Source organism: Rattus rattus, chromosome 5 (genome assembly GCF_011064425.1).
Source record: "Rattus rattus isolate New Zealand chromosome 5, Rrattus_CSIRO_v1, whole genome shotgun sequence".
NCBI lineage: Eukaryota > Metazoa > Chordata > Mammalia > Rodentia > Muridae > Rattus > Rattus rattus.
This window is the reverse complement of record NC_046158.1, coordinates 121525150-121543832: the sequence shown is the minus strand read 5'-3', so window position 1 is coordinate 121543832 and position 18683 is coordinate 121525150. Positions and strand designations below refer to the sequence as shown.

At 37.8% G+C, this 18683-nt stretch overlaps 1 protein-coding gene across 1 annotated transcript in view; it reads right to left on the bottom strand.

The window, feature by feature from the left end:
• The window catches only part of Macrod2 (mono-ADP ribosylhydrolase 2), a 2209545-nt gene that overhangs the window by 329877 nt on the left and 1860985 nt on the right, over window positions 1-18683 (bottom strand). The window lies entirely within an intron of this gene.

Genomic DNA, 18683 nt, shown 5'->3' with positions numbered 1-18683 from the left:
TCCAACTGCATACGTAGCAATGAATAGCCTAGTAAGAGCACCAGTGGAAGGGGAAGCCCTTGGTCCTGCCAAGACTGAACCCCCAGTGAACGTGATTGTTGGGGGGAGGGCGGTAATGGGGGGAGGATGGGGAGGGGAACAGCCATAAAGAGGGGGAGATAGAGGGGTTAGGGTGATGTTGGCCAGGAAATTAGGAAGGGGAATAACAATCGGAATGTAAATGAGAAATACTCAAGTTAATAAAGATGAAAAAAAAAAAAAACGGGAAAATAAAAGAGGGCAAGGAGCTAGCGGTTGGGGATATAATGAAAAGGGCTGGATATGATGTAATTGTGTTAAAATGTAAATAAAAACCCAATTAATATTTAAAAAAAAGTTTACAATATGAAAAACACCCTTGAGGAGACTGTTGAGCCTTGATTCTGTTTCTTTTTCCTGTGATCTAAATAGCTTTGCTCTAACGCTCATGTACACACACACACACACACACACACACACACTCACAGACACACACACACTCACAGACACACACATACACACACACGTACACATACACACACAAACACACACACATACACACGCACACACACACACACGTACACACACATACACACACCCACACACACACATACACACACACATACACACACACAAACACACACACACATACACACACACACACACGTACACACACACACACACACACACACTTGCTATAGTAACAGAACATAATACATAGGAATTTGGGGACATCCCATTTAGGATTATGGGAAGAAAAATATTTCTCACAGACTCTCAGCCTCTGACTATAGTGCTGAGAGTGACAAAGATGTCTTCATTTTGTATAAAATAGAAGAAAAGGACCCAAGTCGACATTTGTGGTTCTAACGTTGTGGCTCAGATGATAAAATAAGTATAGTCAAAAGTAGAAAACAGAAATTCACACTGAAATTCTTTATCATTTCTAGTAAATATAAGAAAAAAGCCAAAACCTCGTCAGTGGCCTATCATGCTTTTGTGTGTCATTTTATAAACTACAAGCATCCTATCTCATTTGTTCAGCTACCTTCCAAATATCTGAACTGATCCAAATGTTCCAGAGCAAATGCTAAACATCTCAAAGAACATTGCTTGCTACTCTTCAAAAAGTACCTCCCCACATGGAGGCATCATTTGAACTATACAAAGGCAATTTCAGTTCTTATTAAAAACAATTTATCTTTATCAAAGCAATCCTCCCATTCTTGTTATGAGTCAGACAAATAAATTTATCCTTAGTGGTGATATCATGTGCACAAACGTTTCAATAAAAAAGCTTCAAATTTTGTATAAAAATTCTTCCAATTTTATTTTTGCCACAATACAAAATAGTCAAAGGTCTATTTTCCCAGAATTGAATATTTGCTCTCACAGTTGAGAGTCTTGTATGAAAGTGGAGGTATATTTTTAAGGAAACATACAAAATTAGTTACCAAAGAGAAAATTGTGCATATAAATAATTATTAGAAATTATGGAAAAAGAAACATGTGTATAACATCCTTTTTTATATTATGTTTGTCTTTAGAAGAATCTCTCTCATTCCGGTTCGAGGAAAGATAACCCTGACACAACAGGAAACTTCTTCACAAATTCCTTACCTATTTCCCAACAATTTCTTTTAACCACATAAAATTTGTGTGATAATGATCCAAGTGAGCTTCATGGCAATGAAAAAATACAGATGGCATGAGATCAGATAACCAGATGCTACACATCAAAGCCCAGTATTAGCAATTCCTCTGCATACCTCTGCCACTTGTCCTGATGACTCTCACTGGCTGAGGTGGCTCCTTTGGAGAGTGGAGGACTGTCATACCATTGAAAGACTCAAGCCTGCAGATTTACAGAGATCCTAGACCTGTTATTTCCATTTCTTTCACATCATTCTTTAAATGATTACATGCCAACCTCTCCTAGGTTTTGGTGTTTTGCATAAAGAACTGGCACTTAAGATTCTACTTTTCCACATGTCAAGCTCCTATTAAATCTTTAAAATAACTTCAGAAATGTGTCTAATTTCCTAATCCTACCCAATTCAACCATTATCAGTAGTTAGTACCCCTTCTCCAGTGTTTATCAAACAGCTCTACTTTAACACAAATATCCTAGCATATAGTCTCTTTCTGACCATATGCTATTCCCCAAAGCTATGTCTCATTAACCATCCAATGACCTCAATAATTGGTATATTTGAAGTGTGCTTTGTTCTGTGGCAGCCTCCAATGTCTCAAGGTGATAGCATTTTAATTCAAGTGCTTAGCTGAGACAAAAACGCAAATAATGAAAATGAAATACACACTTTTCCTAGTTGAAGTTCTAATCCTTCGCTGTTATCTTTGGGTACATAACAGAAACAGGATTATGAGAGCTCTAGGTCTAGATTAATTAAATACACAGAGTAAGTGAAGAACATGTGTTAGTGCACCACCAGCTCTCAGTTGTAACATTTAATGCCTGGCAATAAGTCACCACTTATCATCAGATGTTGTCTACTATGTCTACTCATTGGAAACATGTAAAAAATGAGATAATTCAGACTCTGGATTATATGTGCACTGACGATGTTTCATGTGACGAATTCAAACCCAGCTTAGCAAATAATTACCATTAAATACTTTCTAGCACCTGTAGTTATTATCATCACTAGTTTTATTATTGTCATGTACAATTTTTTTGATGTTTTCATTTTTTCCAGTTCCAGTTTTATATAAGTGCAGTGAGCAGTTCAAGGATATCCTTCCCCAACTTCGAGAAAGGTCAGTCCAGTGCATGAGGAACCACAGAACATGAATTTCCCCAAAGAAATGTACCAGTGAAAGAATACCAGGATCTACATTCTCCTCAAGGTTAAAAGAAGTTCTCCAATGTAGATCTCATGTGTGGTCATAAAGCATAACCTATCAAATGTAAAAGAACAAAAACCAGAGAGTTCCCTGCTTTCAGACTACATAAAATTACAGCAGCGTGTAATAAAAAGCACACATTAAATAATCCATGAATTGAATTAAATTTCCAGAGTAAAAATTATTTTGAACTAAATGAAAAAAGGAACATAAAATTTGATAACCTGAAATGCAGGAAAAGCAGTGATATGAGGAAAATTTATAGTATTAAATACAGCATAAGAAGAAATAACTCAGTCAGACTTGTGATGTCTACCCTAGCCCATCAGAAAAAGAAAAGCGATTACATACACACACACACACACACACACACACACACACACACACACACACGCATGTACATGCACACGCACACACACTCACATGCACACACACACACACACACACACACACAAAACAAAAACAAATAGTGTAAACTCCAGCCCAAAACATGTGAAATTAACTGCTATCCCTAAAAATCAATAGGGAAAATCAATGATGCAAAAGGCTTGCTCTCTGAAACTATCAACAGAAGCTATAAGCCTCTAATAAGGCTGAAAAAGATAGATTAGATGCTATTATCAGAGATTTAAAGAGGTGCATCAATCACTATAGCCTCTCTCATCTCTGAAAGATCACTAAAGAATACTTGAAAGACTGTTCACCCACATATCCTATAAGCAATGCAAAATAGGACAATTTTTTATAAGATACAATCCACAAAATCTCACAAAAGAAGAAACTGATAATCTGAATATCCATATGCACATATGGATATATACAAGTGTATGCACAGGCAACATAATGTATAATAGATTGAATTGACCATTAAAAGCCTTCTAAAACAAAAAGCATTAGTCCCATAGATATTCACTTGGGAGAAATAATTTTTTTCAGAAGACTGAACCAGAGGACATATTTTTTTTTTTTTTTGGTTCTTTTTTTCGGAGCTGGGGTCCAAACCCAGGGCCTTGCGCTTCTTAGGCAAGCGCTCTACCGCTGAGCTAAATCCCCAACCCCCAGAGGACATATTTTTAAATGATTTTTATAAGGTAAGTTTTACCCTAGTTTCCAAATTAGATTGTGATTACAGAAAAAAAATTATAGATGATACATCTCAGAAATAGAGATCTAATTTTTCATGACATTGAATCCAGTTATATATAAAATACTTATAACTCCTAATCTATTATAACAAGCTCTATGCAATACAAATAAATTAGTAAATTTCAACATAACTTTAGGAAAAATTATTGATCATATTAACAGAGTAGAAAGAATTTGGTATCTCCAAGTTCATCAAGATAAACTTTCAGAGTAAATTAAAAATAAAGAGGAATTTGGCCTCTAGACAAAGAACATACTCTACACCTAACATCACAGTTAATGGTGAGAAACTACACATCTCCATATTAAGATAAAGACAAAGCAAGTAAATACCCTCTTACCCCATTTCCAAGATTATACCCAAAATCACAGCCAATGCTTTAATGAGAGAGGAGGATAGAGGTAGGAGAGATGGCTATGCAGTTAAAAGCACTTGCTGCTCTTCCAGAGAAATGCAATTCAGTTCCCAGCACCCACAGGTTGGCTCAAAACAATCAATAACTCGAGGCTCAAAAGATCTTATACCATATGTTAGCCTCCAAAGGCACTAGGCATCATATGGTTACATGGACAAAAACAGGCAAAACACCTATATACATAAAGAGAGTCATAAAATTAAAATTTAAAGAGAAAATAAGTAAAACAAATATGAACTGAGAAGGAAGAAATAATATATTCTTCTGACAGCTTAATACATCTCTGAGAATCAATATTCAAAAGTGAACTGTTTTCCTATGGATTGGCAATTAACAGTAGCATTTTATTTCTAAAACAATGTTTACTATTAAAACAATTTTTAAACAATGTTTAAATGTTTAAAACAATGTTTTACAAACAACTATGGTACATCCTTCTCTACAAATAAAATATTTAGGTTAATTTTAATGAAACATTCATAAGATAAACATGAGGAAAAGAAACCTCAAGTGAAAGAAATAACAGAAGTTTTTTTTTAAAAAAGTACTGTTTAGATGTAGTTCTTCCACAGGTGATCTATAATTGCCCTGGAAACCTAACTAAAATTCCAGAAAGTCACTTTATGGATATAAATTAAATAAATAGCAAATTTATTTGGAGAATTAAAAGATCAAGAAATATCCAAGGCTATATGCCACAGATCATGCTCAATCTTACCTAAAATATCCAAATTGTGGAAAAGAATATTAACAGAGAAGAACAAATTTGGAAGTCTAATACTCTCTGACTTTATGACTGAATTTAAACCAATGACAAGTAAAATCATGGGGTATATGTATTTGTATCTTGGGACAGATTAGAGAGCTCACATACACATTCAGACAAATATGACCAACTGATCATTGACAGAAATGAAAGCCAATGCACTGGGGGAATAGTCTCATCAGTAGATGTTGCTAGAAGAAACTAGACAGGCATATGAAAAAGTAAATATCTAAACACAGATGTTGCAACCCTCACAGATAAACTGACAGCAGACCAGAATCGTATTAAATGCAAAATTTCTAAAACATCTTGAAGATAAGATAGTAGAAAACGAAGAAATTACTTCTTTTAATATAACACAAAAGGTGTGATCCATTAAAGAAAAAGAACTGGTAAGTAGACATATTCATTAGAATGAAATATTTTGCTTCTGGTTTCTGCCTGTGCCCGGAGCTGACCCAGTCCCACAGCTCTCTGTACCCAAATCCTGTGGGACTCAGAAATTCATGCATTCTTGAGAACTCAGAGGAGACCATCACTTCTGCTCACATTCCTGGCCCAAGAGGAATCCGCCTAGAACCTTCTGGAAACAGGAACCTGGGAGCAATCAGGGAAAAAAATCTTTCCAGTCTCTGCCTGCATCCAGAGCTGAAAATAAGTCTCCAGGAGCACTGACACGCCTGGGAGCAGAGGTAAGACCATCATTTCTGCTCTCAGGGACCCTCCTGGAACCCTCAGAACACAGGAACCCAGGAGCAGTCTGGGACAGTATTCTTCTGGTTTATTCCTGGACACAGAGCTGACCCTGTGACACAGCATTCTGTACCCAGATCCCACTGGGAGAAAACTGGTCTCTAGGACTGCTGACACACAGGTTTATAGGAGGGTCAAGCCATCGTCAGAGACATCAAGACAGCCAACACCAGAGACAACCAGGTGGCGATAGGCAAGCACAGGAACTCAAGCAATAGAAACCAAGATTAATTGGCATCATCAGAGCCCAGTTCTCCTTCCAAAGCAAATACTGGATATCCCAACACACTGAAAAATCAAAATTTGGATTTAAAATCACATTTCATGATGATGATAAAGGATTTTAAAAAGAACATAATTAACTCCCTTAAAGAAATACAGGACAACACAGATAAACAAGTAGAAGCCCTTAAAGAGGAAACAAAAAATCCCTTAAAGAATTACAGGAAAACGCAACCAAACAGGTGAAGGAATTGAACAAAATCATCCAGGATCTAAAAATGGAAATAGAAACAACAAAGAAATCACAAAGGGAGATAACTCTGGAAATAGAAAACCTAGGAAAGAGATCAGGAGTCATAGACACAAGCATCACCAACAGAATACGAGATAGAAGAGAGAATCTCAGGGGCAGAAGATACCATAGAAAACATTGACACAACCATCAAAGAAAAAGTTAAATGCAAAACAGTCCTAACCCAAAACATCAGGGAAATCCAGGACACAATGAGAAAATCAACTCTAAGGATAATGGGTATAAAAAAAGTGAAGATTCCAAATTTAAAGGAACTGTAAATATCTTCAACAAAATTATAGAAGAAAACTTCTCTAACCAAAAGAAAGATCTACCAATAAACATACAAGAAGCCTATATATCTCCAAATAGATTGGACCAGAAAAGGAATTCCTACTGTCCCATAATAGTCAAAGCACCACATTCTTTCTTTGACAAAGAAAGACTATTAAAAGGAGTAAGGGGGAAAAGGTCAAATAACATATACAGGCAGACTTATTAGAATTACACCAGACCTCTCACCAGAGACTATGAAAGTCACAAGTTCTTGGGCAAATAGCATACAGACCCTAAGATAATATAAATGCCAGCCCAGGTTACTGCATCCAGCAAGACTCTCAATTAACGTAGATGGAGAAACCAAGATATTCCATGACAAAACCAAATTTACACAATGTCTTTCTACAAATCCAGCCCTACAAACAATAATAGATGGAAAAGTCCAACACAGGGAGGGAGAACTACACCCTAGAAAAAGAAAGAAAGAAATCTCCTTGCAACGAACCCAAAAGAAGAGATCCACACAAACATAATTCCAATTCTAACAACAAAAATATCAGGAAACAACAAACACTATTTCTTAATATCTATTAACATCAGTGGACTCAATTCCCCAATAAAAGGACATAGACTGGATACATAAAGAGTACCCAGTATTTTGCTTCATACAGGAAACATACCTCAGTGACAAAGACAGACACTACCTCAGAGTAAGAGGCTGGAAAACAATTTTCCAAGCAAATGATCCCAAGGAACAAACTGAAGTAGCCATTCTAATATTGAACAAAATCAACTTTCAACCAAAAGTTATCAAAAAAGATAAGGAAGGACATGTCATATTCATCAAAGGAAAAATCCACCAAGATGAGCTCTTAATCCTCAATATCTATGATTCAAATGCAAGGGCACCTACATTCATAAAAGAAACCTTACTAAAGCTCAAAGCACACATTGCATCCCACACAATAATAGTGGGAGATTTGAATACCCCACTCTCATCAATGGCCAGGTCATGGAAAATGAAACTAAACAGAGACATAGAGAAACTAACAGAAGTTATGAACCAAATAGACTTAACAGATATTTACAGAACAGTTCATCCTAAAATAAAAGAATATACCTTCTTCTCAGCACCTCATGGTACCTTCTCTAAAATTGACCATATAATTGGTCACAAAATAGGCCTCAACAGATACAAGAAGATTGAAATAATCTCATGTATCCTTTCAGACCACCCCGGACTAAGGCTGGTCCTCAATAATAACAAAAATGACAGAAAACCCACATACACATGGAAGTTGAATAGTGCTCTACTCAATGATAATTTGGTCAAGGAAGAAATAAAGAAAAAAATTAAAGACTTTTAAGAATTTAATGAAAATGGCACAACATTCCCAAACTTATGGGACACAATGAAGCAGTAAGAGGAAAACATATAGCTTTGAGTGCCTCCAAAAAAAGAAACAGGAGAGAGCATACACTAGCAGCTTGACAGCACACCTAAAACTCTAGAACAGAAAGAAGCAAATACACCCAAGATTAGTAGACGGCAGGAAATCATCAATTTCAGGGCTGAAATCAACTGAATTGAAATAGAAAGAACTATACAAAGAATCAACAAAACCAGGAGCTGGTTCTTTGAGAAAATCAACAAGAGAGATAAACCCTTAGCAAGAGTAACCAGAGGGCACACAGAGAGTATCCAATTTAACAAAATCAGAAATGAAAAAAGAGACATAACAACAGAATCTGAGGAAATTCAAAAAAATCATAAAATCTTAGTAGAAAAGCCTATTTTCAACAAAACTGGAAAATCTAGATAAATGTACAATTTTGTAGACAAATATCAGGTACCAAAGTTAAATCAGGACCAGATAAACCATCTAAACAGTCCTATAACTCCTAAAGAAATAGAAGCAGTCATTAAAAGTCTCCCAACCAAAAAAAAAAAAAAAAAAAAAAGTCCAAAACCAAGTGGGTTTTGTGGAGAATTCTATTAGACCTTCATAGAAGGCTTAATACTAGTACTGTCCAAACTATTCCACAACATAGAAACAGAAGGAACACTACCCAATTCCTTCTATGAAGCCACAATTACAAATACCTAAACCACACAAAGACCCAACAAAGAAAGAGAACTTCAGATCAGTTTCCCTTATGAATATCAACACAAAAATATTCAATAAAATTCTTGCAAACAGAATCCAAGAACACATCAAAATGGTCATCTATCATGATCAAGTAGGCTTCATCCAAGAGATGCAGGGATTGTTCAATATATGGAAATCCATCAAATTAATCCACTAAATAAACAAACTCAAGGAAAAAAACCGCACGATCATCTCATTAGATGCTGAGAAAGCATTTGACAAAATTGACCACTCCTTCATGTTAAAAGTCTTGGAAATATCAGGAATTCAAGGCCTGTACCTAAACATAGTAAAGGCAATATACAGCAAACCAGTGGCCAAAATCAAACTAAATGGAGAGAAACTTGAAGCAATCCTACCAAACTCAAGGACTAGACAAGGCTTCCCACTCTCTCCCTACTTATTCAATATAGTACTCGAAGTCCTAGCCAGAGCAATCAAATAACAAAAGGAGGTCTAATGCATACAAATTGGAAAGGAAGAAGTCAAAATATTACTATTTGCAGACGATATGATAGTATACTTAAGTGACTCCAAAAGTTCCACCACAGAACTACTAAGCCTGATAAACAACTTCAGCAAAGTGGCTGGATATAAACTTAAACAAATCAGTAGCCTTCCTCTACTCAAAGGATAAACAGGCCGAGAAAGAAATTAGGAAAATGACACACTTTACAATAGTCACAATAACATAAAATATCTTGGTGTGACTCTAGCCAAGCAAGTGAAAAATCTGTATGACAAGAACTTCAAGTATCTGAAGAAAGAAATTGAAGAAGATCTCAGAAGATAGAAAGACCTCCATGCTCATGGATTGGCAGGATTAATATAAAAATGTTACCAAATGCCAAATGCAATCTACAGATTCAATGCAATCCCTATCAAAATTCCAACTTAATTCTTCATAGAGTTAGAAAGAGCAATTTGCAAATTCATTTGGGATAACAAAAATCCCAGGATAGGGAAAACTAGCCTCAACAATTACAAAACTTCTGGGGGAATCACCATTCCTGATCTCTGTATTACAGAGCAATTGTGATAAACAACTGTATGGTCTTGGTATAGAGAGAGGCAGGTAGATGAATGGAATAGATTTGAAAACTCAGAAATGATCCACGCACCTATGGTCTCTTGATCTTTGACAAAGGAGCTAAAACCATCCAATGGGGAAAAGATGCATTTTCAACAAGTGGTACTGGTTCAACTGGAGGTCAGCAAGTACAAGAATGCAAATTTGTCCATTCCTACTGCCCTGTATAAAGCTCAAGTCCAAGCGGATCAAGGACCTCCACATAAAAACAGATATACTCAAACTAATAGAAGGAAAAGTAGGGGACATGCTTGAACACGTGGGCCCCTGGGAAAATTTCCTGAACAAAACACCAATGGTTTATGCTCTAAGATCAAGAATGAACAAATGGGACCCCATAAAACTGCAAAGACAGCAAAGAACACTGTCATTTGGCCAAAATGGCAACCAACAGATTGGGAACAGATCTTTACCAATCCTACATCTGACAGAGTGCTAATATTCAATATATACAAAGACTTAAGAAGTTACACTCCAGAGAATCAGATAACCCTATTAAAAATTGGAGTACAGACCTAACCAAAGAATTACCAGTTGAGAAATATCAAATGGCTGAGAAGTCCCTAAAGAAACATTCAACATCCTTAGTCATCAGGGAAATGCAAATCAAAACAACCCTGGGATTTTACCTCATATCAGTCAGAATGACTAAGATCAAAAACTCAGGGGCCAACAGATGCTGGAAAGGATGTGGAGAAAGAAGAACACTCATCCATTGTTGGTGGGATTGCAAGCTGGTACTACCACTCTGGAAATCAGTCTGTAGGTTTCTCAGAAAATTGGACATTGAATTACCTGAGGACTCAGCTAAACCTCTCTTGGGCATATACCCAAAAGATGCCCCAACATATAACAAGGACACATGCTCCACTATGTTCATAGCAGCCTTATTTATAATAGCCAGAAGCTAGAAAAAAATCAGATGCCCTTCAAACAGAAGAATGAATATAGAAAATGTGGTACATCTACACAATGGAGTACTATTCAGCTATTAAAATCAACGAGTTTATGAAATTCATAGGCAAATGGATGGAACTAAAAAAAACATCCTGAATGAAGTAACCCAGTCACAAAAGAACACACATGGTATGGTATGTACTTCCTGATAAGTGGCTATTAGCCCAAAAGCTCAGATTACCTAAGATAAATTCCACAGACCACATGAAGCTCTAGAAGAAGGATGACAAAAGAGGAGGTGCTTTAGTCCTTCTTAAAATGGGGAACATAGATGGAGATATGGAGAAAAAGTTTGGAGCAGAGACTGAAGGAATGGCCATTCAGAGCCTGTTCCACCTGGGGATACAGCCCATATACATACAGCCACCACATCCAGACAATATTGCTGATGCCAAGAAGTGCATGCTGACAGGAGCCTGATATAGCTGTCTTTTGAGAGGCTCTGCCAAAGCATGACAAATACAGAGGCAGATGTTCACAGCCAACCATTGAACTGAGAATGAGGTCCCCATTGGAGCAGTTAGAGAAAGGACTGAAGGAGCAGAAGGGGCTTGCAACCCATCAGAATAACAATACCAACCAACCAGAGCTCCCAGGGATTAAACACTATCCAATGAGTACACATGGACAGACCCATGGCTCCAGCTGCATAAGTAGCAGCAGATGAGCCTGTTGGGCACCAATGGGAGGAGAAGCCCTTGGTCCTGCCCAAGTGTAGGGGAATATCAGGACAGGAAGGCAGGAAGGAATGGGTGGTTGTGTGGGAGAATACCCTCATAGAAGAACAGGGAGGTAGGATGGGATAGGAGGTTTATGGACAGGAAACCAGGAAAGGGGTAATGATTGAAATGTAAATAAAAAATCCAATTAAAAAGAGAATTAATATTTTTGTGAGCATAGAACAACAGAAATTGTCATTCACTACCAATGGGAATGAAAAAAGAAATAGTTTATGGTCCAGTAGAAGGTGGAATAAAAGTTTCTCATCAAAACACTGCCTTCCCATCCAACTGCCCTGTTTACTTGAAGGATCTGAAAATCTACAACTACATGAAAAACAGCACAATGACATTGATACTGGCTTTATTCAAATCCTCGAACTTTAAAGCAACAAAGAGGTCCTTCACCAGGAGAGCAGAGAAATAGAATGAGGCAAACCCAGACAGCGGGATGTTGTTTAGTGCCGAAAGGCATAAAAGTTCAAGCTCTGAGGAAAGAAAAAGAGAAATTGCATGCATTTTAACTAAGGGAAGTCATTGTGAAGAGGCTTCCCACTGTATTATTACAACTATATGTCATAATGGAAAAGACAGAGCTATGGAGGAAGTCAAGTGAGAAGGGAAAAAAGGTACAGTGTGGCACAGAATTTTCAGAAATGAAAGTATTCTGAGTAACATTATAATGAGGATTATACATCACTGGACAGCTCCAAACTCTAGGAATACACAAGCTGGTGGGATGTGTAATGTAAACAGCCTGACTGAAAGTTATCGCTCAGTGTAGCTTAACTAATAGTAGCAAAAGTAACCATTCCAAGAAGCTGAAGTCAGAGGATATGAACGAACAGATGATTAATGTAAAGGGGACAAAAAGAAAGTACGGCAGCTAGGTGATGCTAGGTGATGCTAGGTGATGCTAGGTGATGCTAGGTGATGCTAGGTGATGCTAGGTGATGTACAGAATCATAAAATTAGAATTGGCGAGATAGAAAGGCAAGTAACTCTTCATCTGGTAAAGGAATAACCATTTCATTAATACCTAAGCAAAACAACATTGAACTTTAGTGATGATGTTAGAATGTTTTTGGGTGAAAGTGGTCATTTTTGATATTCAAAATAAGCTTGGGGGTGTCTCTGTAGCTGGGACTGTTGAAAAGATTTTTCTCAATTGGGGAAACACACACTACGCCTAATCAATAAACAAACAACTCCAATGACTATCTAGCCAGCAAGAAAAAAAAACTTCAGGGTTTCCCCACCCCATAATCATCATGGTGTGTTTAGGACAAATTTTAATATTTCAATAGATCATCTTCCAAAGTCTTTAAATTCTGTAGGAATTTCCCCCGTTCAGGCTTCTTCAGAAGCCCTTGCAATAGAACTGACAGTCACTTCGGAACTCGTTGTGCCATTCTCAAAAAAATCATTATCCATAAAGTTCTGATATTTACAGCCTGAACATGAAATAAATATAGAGAATTTTTTGTTCAGAAGCATTCATAAATAAGCACTGATACTTTTCTTTGTATGTGCAGATTTAAATGCTCTAGGAAAGATTCATTATAGCAAGAGGATAATTTGAAAGACTGCATTGAAAAAAAAATTCAGCCCAGTTAGGATAATAAAACCATTTAGTAATGGGCTCTGATGCTGGCTTGAAGAAGGATAATTAGAAGCATTACTGTGCAGAACATCTTTCAGAGCATCTCTGGTACTTAATGCCAGAATCTTCACAGCGAAAGGAGGCTCAGTGAGCTGACAGATGATAACCAAGAACCTTAGCCAAGGTCATGTGGAGAATGGAAGGAGAAATTTCATTTCATCTCATTAGATTTACTATTATCCTGTCATACAGCTGTGGTCTGTGAAGTCCTCTGTAAATGTCATGGATCTAAGATGGAGATTCCTGGGTTTGAAAGATACATGGACTCCTGGGGTGACAGCTGAAGGTGAACTTGTCTTCCCTCAAACAACTGGGGGCCGGTGAGAGCAGACCTTCCAGATCCACCTTTAGCTCTATAATTCCTTGCTTAAGCAGCAATGGCCCAATCATAAACACAGACTGCTATCCAGGGCGTGGGCTCTGGCTCTTCTTACAAATATATACGGTATTTTTCTAAAATGAAAAATTTCCTCAATGGCCTGAGAACTACCTCCAAGTCTTCAAGGTTGCAAAATAAAAAAAAAATGCAGTTGTCTCCTAAGCTAATTTTGAACACAGGCAGGACCCAAGACTTTGAGAAGAAAGTAAATGATATTTTACTATGAAAAATGATATTCAGTAACTTGATTGTGTGCTTAAAACCAGTGTAAAGAGAAGGTATTATGTTATACACTTCAAGACATAATGTCAAGTCCTTCTCTGGACCTGCTGTCACTCTTACTGGATCCACATGCTCTGGGTACTCAATTTCCCCAGCCAGCTGTTGTGTTGGTCCACTGCAGCCCTTTAGAGCAGAACTGGTAAGAGTTGTCTGTGCCTATGCCCACTTCTTCTTTACCTCTTGCTCTCCTCTGGGACAACTCTAAAGCTGGCTTTCCTCCGTAGCATTCCACCCAAGTAACTGATCCCAAGGCCCACCGCTAACCCGATCTGAGAGCCAGATCTCCAGGTCCCTCTGATTGGCCACCTTTACATCTCCTCCAAGCTTCCATTCTGATCCTTCTAAGTTTCTCTTCCTCTCTCAGGTCTCTAGCTGGGCCTGCATGCTCAGGTGGATTTTGCTTTAGTTCACAGAGTAGTGACAAAACGTATTTGAAAGGTTTAGCCACCAGGGTGTGTCTGTCACAGTCCATTTAATGCTTTATATTTACTCAATCACTTATCTCGATAAATCTTGGAGAGGCAAATAATTCTATTGAGCTCTTTCACACACATTGCACAAACAGCGATTTATGGTTTCATTTCTTTTAACTAGCAGAGCTTCAACTGCATCGGGCAGCAGATGCCTGACATTTAATTAGTGACCCAATTATGGCTTTTCTGCTGGTCTTAGCTTATTTTTTTTCTATGCAGGAGTAAACGGAATCAAATTGATTTGGCTTATGATGAAAAAGAAATTATAACTCCAGTTAATGGCCCTAGCCTCCTTAGGAATAAAACGGAGAACCCCTTCCTCCTTTGTCTCCCTAAAACTAAAAGAGAAGTTTAAAATCACTTTGCTTCGGATGAGATGTTTCTCTTATGTAACAGGAAGGGGTTAACAGGTGTGCAAGCTCCTCTGGATGTGGTTCATGGCTGATCGTATTAATGCCTTTTGTACCAACAGAATGGGATTTGAGGAGGCAAGAAATGAATGCCCATAAGAAGTCATTGTGAGCGAGCTACAAAAAATAACCGGTAGCCAACAGAGAATTACTTTTCTTTCTTGTCTCTATATTTTCCTTTCCCATTTCCCCTCTCAGCATCTTCTGTTCCCATTCTTTCTATTTCATGTAAAGTTTCCTTTTCTTCCTCTTTGATACAGAGGACCCGTGATAAAGGATAATGCCCTCCAGAGTGATGCTGGGCAAAGGAAACCCGTTGATGGCTTTCACCGTCCCTTAGTCTTCTTTTATGTGCTTTTTGCTGTTTTCTTGTTCAAAGCTCAAAGTCTTGTGATGAGTGGGGGAAAAAATTAGGAGACTCGACAATAACAACAGCAACAAAAAGCTAAAAAAAATCCCACAAATAGCATTGGTGGTAAAGCGGAAAACCTACGGGCCTTTAATAATCTATCTTGAGTACAAAAGCAAGGGTCCCCACTAATCTCTCTGAATTAACCCTTCAGAATGGTGGAGAGCTTTGCTTCATTCTGCTGTGGCCCTTTTCAAATGAGTGAGAAATATAGGGGCAGGTCAAGAACATTCGTGGGTTATTGGAACATGAAAAAAAAATAGACCGTGTCATGCTTTAAACACCTTAAACATAGCTTAAGAATGGAGAGACCACCTAAAGCAGATGAACAGGACCCCCAGTGGAGCAATGGGGTTACCAACCTATCTTCAAAAATTTTGACCCAGAGTATTCCTCTCTGAAAGAAATACAGGGACAATGATGGAACAGAGATTGAAGGAAAGGCCATCCAGTGACCAGTCCAACTGAGGATCCATCCCATGGACAGGCACTAAACCCTGACACTATTACCGATGCCATGCTGTGCTTGCAGACAGAAGCCTAGCTAGCATGGCTCTCCTCTGAGAGGCTCTACCAGCAGCTGACTGATGTAACTATGCAGATATTTACAGCCAACCACTGGACTGAGGTTGGAGACCCCCACAGAAGAAGAGTTAGGGGAAGGATTGAAGTAGCTCAAGGGGGTGACAACCCCATAGCAAGACCAACAATATCAGCTAACCTGGTCCCCTCAGAACTCTCAGAAACTAAGCCACAAACTAAAAGCATACATGGGCTGGTTCATGGCCCTGGCAAACACGTAGCAGAGGACTGCCTTGTTTGGCCTCAGTGGGAAAGAATGCTCCTAGTCCTGTAGAGACTTGATGCTCCTGGGAAAGGGGGGTGGTGGTGAGGAGGGTAGGTGGGTGGAGGAGCGCACCCTCTCAGAGGCAAGGGGAAGGGAGGGATGGGGTAAAGAAATCTTGGAGTGGGGACTGGGAAGGGGGGCGACATTTGGAATCTAAATAAATAAAACACTTAAAAAAAGAATGCATGTAGCTGAAGGAGATGGACACTGTAGAATAAAAACATAGGAAAAAGTTGCCATTTCTATAAATCAGCTGATCAGAAGACATGCATTTGAACAACGTTTTTATAGACCTAAGTTTTAAAAATAAAAGTCACTTATATGTGCAGGTTGATAGGGAACTAGCACATGACTTTTTATATATTATCTATAATAAAATAATAAGATGTGATCATTTTATTTATACTTTGTGCTATTAAAAGGCAAGATCTTGTACAATCAGGAGCAAAATATATCAAGACATTGTGAGAAATAGTACTCTGAGGAAAACATTACATTACACATTATATTAAATTGTTTATAACTGCACACAAATGGAAGTTGAATAAGGCAGAGGAATCTTTCATCTTTAAAATAATCATTTTATTATATATGTATGTGTATTTTGTCTTCATATAACTCTATGCATAGTGTGTGTGCAGTGACTGTAGAGGCCAGAAGAGGGCACTGGATTCTCTAGTTCTGCGGTTACAGATGGCTGTGAACCACCACATGTGTGGGGGAACCGCACGCTGGTCCTTATAACAGCTATATTAAAATGGGATGATAAAATAACTTACACCCAGAGAGTATGAGAACCCAATAACTAGTGACAACTGGAAAAAAAATCAAGTGCTTACCTTAGTGCTTATCAAGTACTTAGCTTAGCTACTTGATTAAATCAAGTAAGTAGCTCCTGTTTCAATATTTCAAATTTCTTAAGATCTATAGCCATAAAATTAACAGAATATCTACTTGAGAAAGTGGTGTTAACATAAAACATTGTGCATGTCCATATAGTGTGAATAACCCGCCTTATTTCATAGACAGGACCAACACAAAGCATTGCCCAGTTCCATTCTAAATAGCTAATAATTCAGTAGTGGTGGTGTTCTGGTTAAGTTTCTCTCATTATATAATACAGTTCCCAAACATTATACATACATGCATTCATACATAAAGATAAATGATTTGGTTTAGTGTTTTAATACCATAAAGCTTGTTTATATTTCTTCTGCATCAATGTGTTTATGTTTTTAATTTCAGCAAGAATGAATGACAAGAAATCCTTCACAGAATCAGAAATGCGAGAGAAATAATCATTCTTCTGGTAGAGCTGAACCTTAGTGAGAACATTTACCAACGTGATTTCAAGACATAGCTGTAGCTCATTCTGAATTAATTCACAAGAGTCAAAGAGCTGTATCACATTCTGAACCAATGCATAAGCGTCACTGTCAAATTACCATTTTCAAAATTGCACTCAAAAGTAAAAATGATCCAAATTGGACTTGGTTTTCTCATCACAGAAAAATTCTTGGTAGTAATGCCATTTTATATATAAAGTTAAATTTATATGTAAAGGTAAAGAAGAATACAACATTACATATTAATTTCTAATATAAACCTTCGATCCCTCAGGATAGATCCATAAACAACAGCTTTCTAGTAATTCTTAGTAGCAGTGAATCAGTGTGTATGGACTGCTGGTGCCTGTTTTGTACTGAGTCATAGGTACACACTCTCATTTGATCCATTATGGGAAGGTGGTGCCAAGAGCATAGTCAAGATTTAAAATTCCGTCTCATTTGGAAACTACTCAGTCTGTGTTTACTTTCTTAAGTATTTCTGGCTTTAGTCTACTTATTTCTTTTTATGAAATCCTCCTCTATTTCAAATATGTTTTACAAATTAGCTGTTAGGAAACACTGACTTAGAAGTCCTTTAGCAGAGGGTTTAAACAATTGTGAAGCAAAGGATTGGGTACCAAAACCCACTGTGGTGTCCGTGGGACAAAGGCCTCATCTCTAAAGAACTTTTCAAGATAACAGGGGACTGAGGAAAGGAGAATCCTCTTAAGTCATATATTTGGGGGTTATGGTTGTTTACTGTGAAACAGAAAGCAGAAAGGGTAACTGGCCTCAGTGACCCTCCCTCCTTTGGTTTTTAAGTGTGTGGTTGAAAGGCTCCAGTTTTGGCCAGACATGAACTCCCAAACACATATATTCATAGACTAACCTCATCTCGCTATATCCGTTCCCAGTGCTAAACACATGTGTTCATTCACTAGCACACAGCTCTTGATTCTATTCTCCAGGGTCATCGCCTGCTTTGACTTCTTTAAACATAGCCTTCAGCCTCCACTCATGGCCTTTTGGCTTGCATGTACTGCGAGCTTTCAGGGTTGCCACTTACCTTTCTGTTCACACAGCTTTGGTAAGATAGTTTGGCTCCTATGCTTACTACTCTTGACCCAAAAAACTAGGTCAGGACCAGGGGACCAGTCCCAGGGCTCCCAAGGAAATGAAGATTCAGCTCATTAACAGAGAGTCTAGTAGGAACCTGAAC